Below are 10447 nucleotides of genomic sequence, written 5' to 3' on the forward strand. Positions count from 1 at the left end.
AGTAGATTTATTATTTTTTATATATATATATACAGTAAACATTAAGTGCATCATGGTACATCGGCCTCATGCTTTAGGGGAAAAAACAAACAGACAAAAAAAAACGTTGTCTCACCTGGGTTTGCATTTTACCCGAAATCATGTGAAAGTCATTTTCTAGCCAGTGTGAGTCACCAACACTTTGTCTACTGACACAAGTCAAACCTGGAACTCCTCTAACAGACCACTGGTGTGTTTCGCGACATGTAAAGGACAGCGAGGGAGGAAAATGGGAAGCAATACAACATCCTCACTGGAAAAGACAAAAAATATATATATATAAACGGTATATATACATATATAAATATATAGATATATTCAATAAAGTTCTCTATGAAAAAACTAAGAATGGTTGTGTTGTGTCTTCTCTTTAGTCCAGATGAAATATTGATTGAATCAATAACCAGAAGGTTTGTATGTTTGCAAGGACAATATTTCTCCTTTTAGCGTCTTTAGAAATAGAGAAATAGACTTTTGACTTTTCCCAAATATATGGAGATAACAAATCTAATAGAAGATGAACCAAGAAGTTTAGTTTGAAAATGTAAAAAAAAAAAGCATTCATATCTCGCCTCCAAACTTCTCCATAATTGAACCTTGTCTAAGTGTTCTGTAGTTTAATTTTCCCCTTAAATTATAACCAATCCATTTGTCCGACGTTGATGTTCGCATGGATTCTGGTTTTGTTCGACTCATATAGAAGGAGGAGGAGAAATAAGTAAGAGAAAGAGAAGAAGAGATCTGAGAACGACAAAGGAGGAGAAGTTTTCCTTCTCTCCAGTCCTGAATGTGAATCAGTAAAGGATCAGAAGATGAACCATGATGTCTCCATCGTCTCTGTCTCCATCTTTGGTCCATCTTTTGTTTGTCTACCTCCATGTTTCTGTTGTTGCAGCATCATTTCTCCTAAGATAAGATTTTAGAGAGTTGAGCTTTTGTCTTGAATAGTTAACATCTTTGAGTGGCCCAGCAGATCAACGTGAAAAATCTAGTTTTCTCCCTGAAACCACTCAGCATCGCTCAGTTTGTCAATTCCCAAAATGAATCTGGTTTTCATTATGGGTCATGTTTACAACTGGTAGGAGGAAGGAAACACGTCCGCATGCAAATGTATAGTCCTTCTACGGAAGCTCTAAGCGGCCATGACGCGTTCACATATTATTTTTTTCATTTCACGTAATAATTAGTTAATTTCCTTTGTTTTCTCGAGATCTCAGGTTAATTATCTCGTCGTCTCAAAGTTTGTTTTCACGAGATGTCGATATATTTAATTCTAGAGAGTTGCGTCATGCTGACTGATGGATGCCCTGTCTACACTATGATGCAGTAAAATAACCAAATGTAACATGTCTACTGTGAGTGCTTTAATGTTCGCTAGAGAACAATTAAGTTTGTGGAGATAATGAGATAATTAACTCAAACAGAGGAAATTATATGTATGAATGCATGGCTGCTTAGATAGATAGATAGATAGATAGATAGATAGATAGATAGATAGATAGATAGATAGATAGATAGATAAAATGCTGCAGGAGAGAATGAGTTCACGAAGTCCTACTCTCCTATAAAAGGAAACAGTACAGACTGTGACAGGCGGTAATTAAGACGGTGCGGTCCCTTAATAATGCTGAGACGACGTCTTCTCTGGAGAAAAACACAGGGAGGGACGTCAGCCCCGGGGAAATGTGACAGTTTTTAATCCCGCTGACAACAGATCTGCTGGCAGAGCTCGCTGGAGACTGAGACGTGTTGGGTTGAAGCAGCAGCGCCGACAGTGATGCGGTGTCAAAGTTTTAATTAGTTGGCCTCCTCTCCTCCCCACCTGGAATCGTCTCCTTGCTACAGTGTCGTCCTCACGTCTCCGTACAGCACAGACTTTTTTAACCACCCAGAGACACGAGGACTCTGGTGTTTGTTGTGACTCGCTGTTCTCTGAAGGAAAGAGGAAACTGGCTGAACTCACTCAGGGTCATCGCTCTGGTTCATACGTGACAGCTGCACTTTAGGCCTCATGAAGATGTGACATCACATCACATCCACCCACCTCATTAGAAACGAAGCGTCTCACTCGTTTTTGTGATTATTTGTGCAGGTTTATGTCATGATTCCATGAGTTTCTTGTTTTAGTCCTTTAGTTTCCTGTTTTGTGTTTTCCTTTGATTGCTTATTGGTTTCTCCTTGTGTGCTCCGCCCTCATTAGTTTCACCTGTGTCTCATTATTCACGTGTGCATATATGTAGCCCTGCCTTTCTCTTTCTTCCCTTTCGCGTCGTTTTTGTCTCCATGCCATGTCCATGACTCTTTCTGATTTTTGTGTTTTGCGTTTACCTGCCGTCTGCAGCGCTTTCAGTTTCAAACCCTGGCCGCTTTATGGGGGTTTCTGGAAACCCACACATGTGCCGATGACACGTGACACAACATGTTACTCTGCAAATGCGACATTCGTGTGGGAAATGTATTAAAAACTCCCGTTGAACACGTAAAACTCATGGGAAATCAGAAACGCTTTCATTGGGGAAATGTGTGAAACTCATCAGTTTAAAGGTTATGGTGACGCATAGATGTGAAAACGTGATCTGCAACATTCTCTGTGTGTCTTGCACATTAGATAGAACATCTTCAAGAAACCCCACAAGTCCATGTCAACTTTTAGGTTTTTATTCCTTTAAGTTCTTTAAGATTTCCACTTCTTTGACTGGTTGATTGGTTTCTCCTTGCAGGCTCCGCCCTAATGACTCTCACCTGTATCTCGTTAGCTCCTCTGTTCATTGGTGCTTACTGAATATGACCCTGCTTTCCCTCCTTTGTTCTCTGTCAGGTCATGTGTTCTTCTCCCCTGTTTGTCCTGCACTTGTTCTTTCTGTTCCTGCAGAGCCTTAAATTTATTCATTTTCTTGCCTTGTTTTTCCTCCTTTGCTACAATTTGACAGAAAAACCAAACGCGGCCCAAAATACTCAAAAGATCATCACACCATGACAGTCCAGTTTCCCATGTTTCAGCTTTTTTTTTGTGGGGGGGAGTTGTGAGGCATAACCAGTCCAAGAACTTACCAAACACATTCCACAGCAAGAGGGAGTTTCTTAAAGGAGCCTTGAGGACTCTTTCTTTTTGCTGGTCATCAAACATGGCTGCAGCTTCTTTCGTTCAGGTTTTCGTTTGGGAGTTTTAATTAGCGTTCACTCTTGTTTTGCCTGATCAGCAGTTTGATCAGAGTCAAAGGCCCATTGATCTGAGATGAAAGGCTCCGTCGTAGTGATGCAAGAGGTTACCGACCTGTGCCTACACTATAAACCTTTACTGTTTTCCCTCTGAGAAGCTAATTTAGCTAATTTGAGAAATGCTGACATGTGACATTTAAGAAGAACATCCTGGTGAAACAAGAACTGCACAACATGCAGGTTAAACAAACAGGAAACTCACATTTAGTCGTAGCTTTTCTGTCCTTTGATGTTATTTCACTGTCAGTATCTTTTACATCAGAAGCGAAAGTAGAATCTAAACAGCTCTCTTCATCAATGGAAGCCATTAGTCGTACATGAATTCAGCTCCACGATACTCGACCTGGAGTTGACCAGGAGAGACTTCAAACAAACTTTTCACCACTGAATATTTGTATGTGTGGCGGCTTAGAGTCTTCGAGGTTATGGCCATGTTTCCTCACAAGCCACATTTAAACAAACGTGTATAAAATACTATAGAGACCCAGACTTAAGTAAAAGTACAAGTACTCTATCAAAAAAGTGACTTGAGTAGAAGTTGAAGTGTTCTTTAGTAGAAGTACTAAAGTATTCAACATTTGTTGTATTAAATATTGCAAGTAGTTTATTTTAATATTTACTACTCAAGTACTGAGAGTAACTGAGAGTTATTAATGAAAGTGGTCAAAAGTCTGAATATCATTTTTTTTATTATTTCTAATGTTAAACCTAAAGGACACACAGTACAAGTACAGGAATGTACAGGATAGAGTACATGTACATGTACAGTCACTAGCCTCAGGAGTAGCTGTCCATTCACAAAATACTACACGAAAGATGAAAACAAAATCAGTTTAAATTACCTGTTGGGACGCTATCTTCAACTTTGACGTAAAATGACGAAACATGACGTTACAAAGAGCTCCCAGCATTAAGACATAGCTAAAGTTAGCAAGCTAAGGTGAACTCGATAGCTTGCTAGCTAACATAATGTTAATTAACAGTGACTATTATTCACCAATAGTAGCAATAACTGTATACGTTTTTTGTATATATGAGCGTCTTGCTAGCTTGACGTTAGCTAGCTAGCTATCACTGTGACTTGGAGCAGACTTATGTAGCTTGTTTATTTTCTTCAGTTTTAGCTGGAGTGGATCCTTCCTCAATGTTTAATCCACTTAAGGCTCCGCTCCTGTTGTGTTTTCAATGTTGGGAAAACTCTTCGGAGACTTACTTATTATATACGATGGACACACAACTTCACCATTTAGCTTGTCGGAGGTCGGCAGCTTGACGGACCAAGTTTACATAGTAACGGTTGCCAGGATGTATGATGGGACAATGACTATTTGGGGGCGGGGTTTTGAGAAAGGTCAGTTGTAACGAGTGACGATATCAGCACATAAGAAATGTGTTGGAGTAAAAGTATGAAACTGAGAAATAATATGCAGTGGAAGTAGGAGAAAAAACAGAGCATTTTAGTGCTGAAGTATAGCAATGAAGTAGATGCTACACATCTCTGTATTTAAAGTGCAGTACTCCAACAAAAACTCAAACTTTCTTCCTCTCATCTGTTTTCTGTCTATGGTTTCTTTTTAATCTACAAAAGTTTGTTTAATAGCCTATTTTAATTGCATGATACATGCTGGCAGGTTGTGGGAATGGAACGTTAATGAGTGAGAAAATGAGGAAAGATGAACATTTGGCATGTGTGCAGGGCGAGCTATTTCTGATGGATTAATTGCCACTATCTTGGAGTTTTCTCATTTTGTGATGTGGAGTGGATGGGTTGATGTGTGTGTGTGTGTCGGGGGCGGGGGGGAAGACATAATTGCATGTTTCCCCAGACAGACAGTTTTCATGTAGGTGTAGTCAGGTAGGAGCCTCCATCGTATCAATCCTCTGCGGCCAGCGTTCAATAAAAACCCTTCATAGCAGACCTGTGTCTCCACCGGGGGATCTCCCATGATGCCTATCGTGTATTATTATTATTATTATTATGTCTGCAGCGAGCAGCAGCGTTGTCTTCCATCCAGTTAAGAACGATAATAGCAACCGCCTTGTGTCAGCTTTCCTGAGTCAACAGGAGGCTGCCACCTGTGAAGACATTCTGCATTTTAATTTCCTTCCCCCTGTTCGTTCGTTCAGGCTGCAGCTTTCCTCTCCTTCCAGAGCTGTCTGGAGGTGCAGGGCGCACGCCTGCAGACGCTGATAACGGCTCCAGGCTCGCTGACAGACATCCATATGCCGGTGGGGAGGTCTGTCACTCAAGATAACGCCCCGGCTTCCTCTTGTCCTTGAATCCTTCGTCGCTCCCAGAGAGGGAGACCCCGACACAGGGAACCTGGACTCTCCGAGCAACGCTCCAACACATGTCACAGAAATCTAGTTGTGCAACGTCATTCAGGATGTGCACGGAAAAAGATGTATGATTCAGATCATTTAAGTTTGTAAAAGCCTTAAGGACATGTGTTTTGATAATAATGAATAAATTACTACAAGAATTCTCCCTGACTACACATGACTTTTTATTCCAGCTTTATTCTTTTATTTGTGTACAAGAGTTAATCACAGTAAGCACATTGATTCAAGATTCAAATGTTTTTATTGTCTCTATATTCGCAGGACATACAGAATAATCAGAAAAGACCTTTTTCACCTTACAATAGCAGCATAGATATAAACCTATTAATTAGATTGTGCCTGAATAATGGCGTATGTTGTATTTTATTCTTCTTAAAAGCACCACTGTGATGGGTACCTTGCAATTTCGTTATATCATGCAAACAATGACAAAGACTTTTCTAATTTCTAAATAAAACACCCAAGAAAAATAAAATATAATATGTATAACCAACCTATGTGGAACAGTGGTGGTAGTGCAATATGGTGGCAGCTTGTTGAGACTTGGTGTAGTGCACATCCAATCCAATACAACTGTATTTATAAAGCAGAGGGTATCAAAGTGCTGTACAGAGGAATAAATAAAAGACATAACTCGCACAAGGCATGAATACAAGATAAATTACAGGGTGTCAAAGGCCAGGGAAAGGGAAAAGGTTTAAGAAAAGATTTAACAATAGATCAAGAAGAAGCTTCTCATGTGTAGAGCCAAACTGCAGTAACAGTGAATGTAAATACATGAAGTATTGACCAATCAGAGAGCCTACAAAGACTGACACAGGTACAGAAATCGGTTCCTCATTATCAGACATTTACTCATTTTTGAGCGACTTTCCATCATCAGTTGCTAACGGAACATGTGTCAATGGTGTCCAGTGGTTAGACTCAATTCTGGCAATGTTTTCACTCGATGAAGACAGTCCCTCTGGGTTGGTAAACTTACTTTAAGTTAATCATTATTTGGGGGATTCTTGTTACATGTTAATGCTAATGCTAACTGCTAGCTTGCGCAACATTAGTTGTGTGTTTCAGACGTGTCCAAGTAGAAGTTACATTTACTACGTTACCCTCCACAGTGGTTCCACTTACTTCTTGTAATATCTTTGTTGGAGAGGCTTCACTTGATAAAGACAGACCAGACTTTGTCCCCTCTGTGTCCTCATTTGGTCGAATCGTCCATCCAGTGTGTGAGAGTGTAGGGGTCAGTGAATACAGTCCCATCAGTCAGAGTCAACTCTTTAAAATAACACTCACAGTCTCAGAGAGTGAGTGTATTAGTATATTCTCTAAAATATGCTTTTTCCTCATCCATTCTTGCTAAAACAGTCTGTTGAAATAAGCTAACCGCCGTTTACAGGCTATAGTGTTTGAGATGTTTTGCCTCCAGCTAAGCCCCGCCCCTAAAAAATGTCACATTGTTTACAAACTGTGAAGGGGTCTGTTGGTCTCACCTCATCTCTGGTTATTCCATCAGCCCTTGTGTGTATGTGTGAGTGTTTGTCACGTCCTCTGTGATATTACCCTGTTTGTCCCGTTGTTCAGTTCCTCATGCTTCTGTCTTCTCTGCCTGTTTTTTTCTATTTGTGTGTTTGGATTTCCCTGTCATCCCTGCAGTGCCTTAAGTTCTGGTTTCTGAGTTTTGTTTATTAAAGTCTTTTTTTGGCTGCTGCTGCATTCCTTCAGTGTCTTCCATTTGGGTCCAACATTACCAGAAACGCGAGAACAGCGGGCTTCAGTTTCAAAGCTGTAACTGTGAGAACATCATGTTGTGTCCGTTTGCTTCAGTGAGCTGTGACTGACATGGAAGGCACGCATCTCCAAAGCAAAAAAACTTTCAAATGTTTAGCTTCGTGCCATTCTGTTATGTACTGAACCTAACACAATAAGTAGCAGCAGTTATCTTTCAGACAGAACTGCACACACCAACAACATTGGCAACGTTTGTATGGATGATGTATAAATAATAATCAGAAGAAAATTTCCTGATCGGGAGGAACTTTTAATCAGACTGAGAGTGGGTGGTGTTAACCTTCAATAATCTGTTGAATTCAAAAATAAACACTTATAATTAACACATCTGATCCAGTAAATCCTTTCTTTCTCAGCATGTTTGTTTTCTTCAGCAATACATCAGCAAATTGTCTTTCTTTCTTTCATAATTTTGTGCATGCAGTAAAACTAATTTGAATCTCTGTCTGAACAGAAGCCAAACAATTGAAAATATCCAGTTTACTAGCACTTAAGACACAAAACTGTGAATTTTGAGAAGCATTTAAACACAATCCCTGAGTGTTACTGTGGTCAAACAGGCTTTATTTACAGACTCTAGCATTCCTCTAAAAGTATGCCTTATTATTATGATCAGGAGTAATTTTCTGCCTGTAGTACTGTTCTCCCTCCTGCCTGTAGGGGTCGCTGCTCTCTTTTCCCCCCCTGTCTTTCAGCTTCCTGTTAGCTGGGCAACGATAAGAGGAGAACTAATTGCTGAGCAAACATTTAACAAACATTAAATCTAGTGGCTCATCATACTGTCTGCTCATGTCAACATTAAGGGGAATTAGCAAGTAGATGTATTGGCTAAACAAGTAGTGAGGTGTGGGAACATAGTAAGTAAAACTGATCAAATCATATACACACTCAGTGTAGCAGGAGTACAATAATAGTGAAACTATATAAACAAACTGGGGTTGGGAGACACATGATCTGAAACTAGAAAGAAGAAAACATCCCACATTAAATTACACATCAACAGGAAGGTGAACACACCAGAACAAATTGTAACAATTGTAATGTAATCATTGAGGAGGATTGTGGTTTTCAATATCTGGCCTCTTGAATAATAAAACCACCTGAGAATGATGTTACGTAATTTATCTCTTAAAAGAGTAAGATTTACATAAAAGTTTGTATTTTTTGTTTTGTTTGTTTCATTTCGTGCTCCATCCTCCAGTCCAGCTGGTGGCAGTAATGCACTTTTTAAGCCATGAAAGGCAAACAAAGACTGTTGTAGGAGAGACTTCACTTGATAAAGACAGAAACTCTGTGTCCATATGGACAAAAGTCATTGTTCAAATTCTTCTATTGCAAAACTTGCACATCTCCATTCAAGACATTGTTATGGGCGTCTAACGATTTGTATGTCTTCAACTTTTCTTTCCTGTAGACGCTGGGCTTCTCAATTAGTTGCATGTAAATTTCCTGTCACATGTCATTATTTGAGGGATTTTTGCTACATGTTAATGCTAATGCTAACCACTAGCTAACTCAGCGTTAGTTGTATGTAAGCAGAAGTCACATTTACTACGTTACCCTCCACCGTGGTTGGAGACAGACCAGACTTCGTCACACTATTTAGAAACTGTGAAGGGGTCTTTAGCAACAGGTCATATATTTGAGAAACGTCCATGTAAAAAAAATAAAAAAAAGTCACATTTTTGGCGTAAACACAGACAGTTTTGGATCTGAGATTTTAAAACTCACCTGCAATTACCACATATCACCATAGGTGTCGCCAAAGAGAAGACCAAACAAAACAGAGCTTTGAGCTTTTATATTTCTTCATAAAGACTTGACATTCATGCTCTGACAACCAGATGTGCCTTATAGACCTGCACTTGATTTATTTTGTCCTTTACCTTACGACAGCCGTGTAATTGTATGTTCTACCTTCTCTCAGGCTCCACAGACGTGTACAGTAGCGGGTTATTCTGTGTTGGACAGTTTCAAAGTGCATCTGGGTGTGTGTTCAAGAGTAACTGTAGAGAGAGCAGATAGGAATGTCTATCTGCTAGCCTCTCCCACACACTTCTGTTCTGGATTCAGTCCAACAAAGCTGCAGACATTTAAGAGCTTCAGATCAGTTTTCGTTGAGTACACTCTTTCCTCGCGGACTTCTCGTATTTATTGGAGGAGCGGATTTTCTTTCCGGCGGATTGGATGGTGTGAGAAAGGAAGAGACTTCAGGGATTTGTGTCCAAAGCTGCCACGTGACAGTTATATGACTAATTATTTGATCTGGTCAAAGTTGGCTTCTGGGACAGATGGTAAAAATAGTTGGAAATGTGACTGCAGCTTGGGGTTATTGACCTGACCAGCTTTTTTTTTTTTTTTTTTTGTTGATGTTGACGCAAGTTACTTATGAGTTTGAGGCTATAAAAGTACACGAGGGTCATATTAAATTTTATTTCAGCAACAATCCAGATCAACTTAAGACACTTTTCAGGAACGAGATCCTGAAAACCCCCTGAGTAAGCGTGAAAGACGACATTAAACTTATTGAATAAACCTATTCAATCTAAATAAAAAGTGAAGTGTTTGACAGCAGGAGATTTTCCCAGTATCTCAAAGAGAAAATATGTTTAGCTTTTGGTATATTAGCTAGTTTGCTGCTTAACATGGTGGAGGTGTCCAGCAAATCAGCATGAGTGACATGTGCTAGTAAAAACTTGCCCAACACATCGGTTGGAGGAGGAAAATTAGGAGACTGCTGACTCGAAGAGAAGTTGCATCTTAGGCAACAGTTTAGAATCTGTGCTCACTTAACTTTATAGCTTCTCCAATTAACCCAAAGATGATCATCTGATTCTCCGTGGCACAGTAAAGTGGATAGAGTGACGTCGGGAATGTATGATGTCAGGGGTTCAGTTTAAAACAGGTTCTGTCTGGACTGACGGCGTGGCCGCCGTATCCGTGTGGAGGAATACGAGCGCGCACATGTACGTGAAAGCGAGTGTGTTCGTACGCACGGCTTGTCTCCAGGTTTGTGCTTCTGCTGCTACGTCAGTCTCATTGGCCACGGTCTATATTT

Source organism: Mugil cephalus, chromosome 14 (assembly GCF_022458985.1).
Source record: "Mugil cephalus isolate CIBA_MC_2020 chromosome 14, CIBA_Mcephalus_1.1, whole genome shotgun sequence".
NCBI lineage: Eukaryota > Metazoa > Chordata > Actinopteri > Mugiliformes > Mugilidae > Mugil > Mugil cephalus.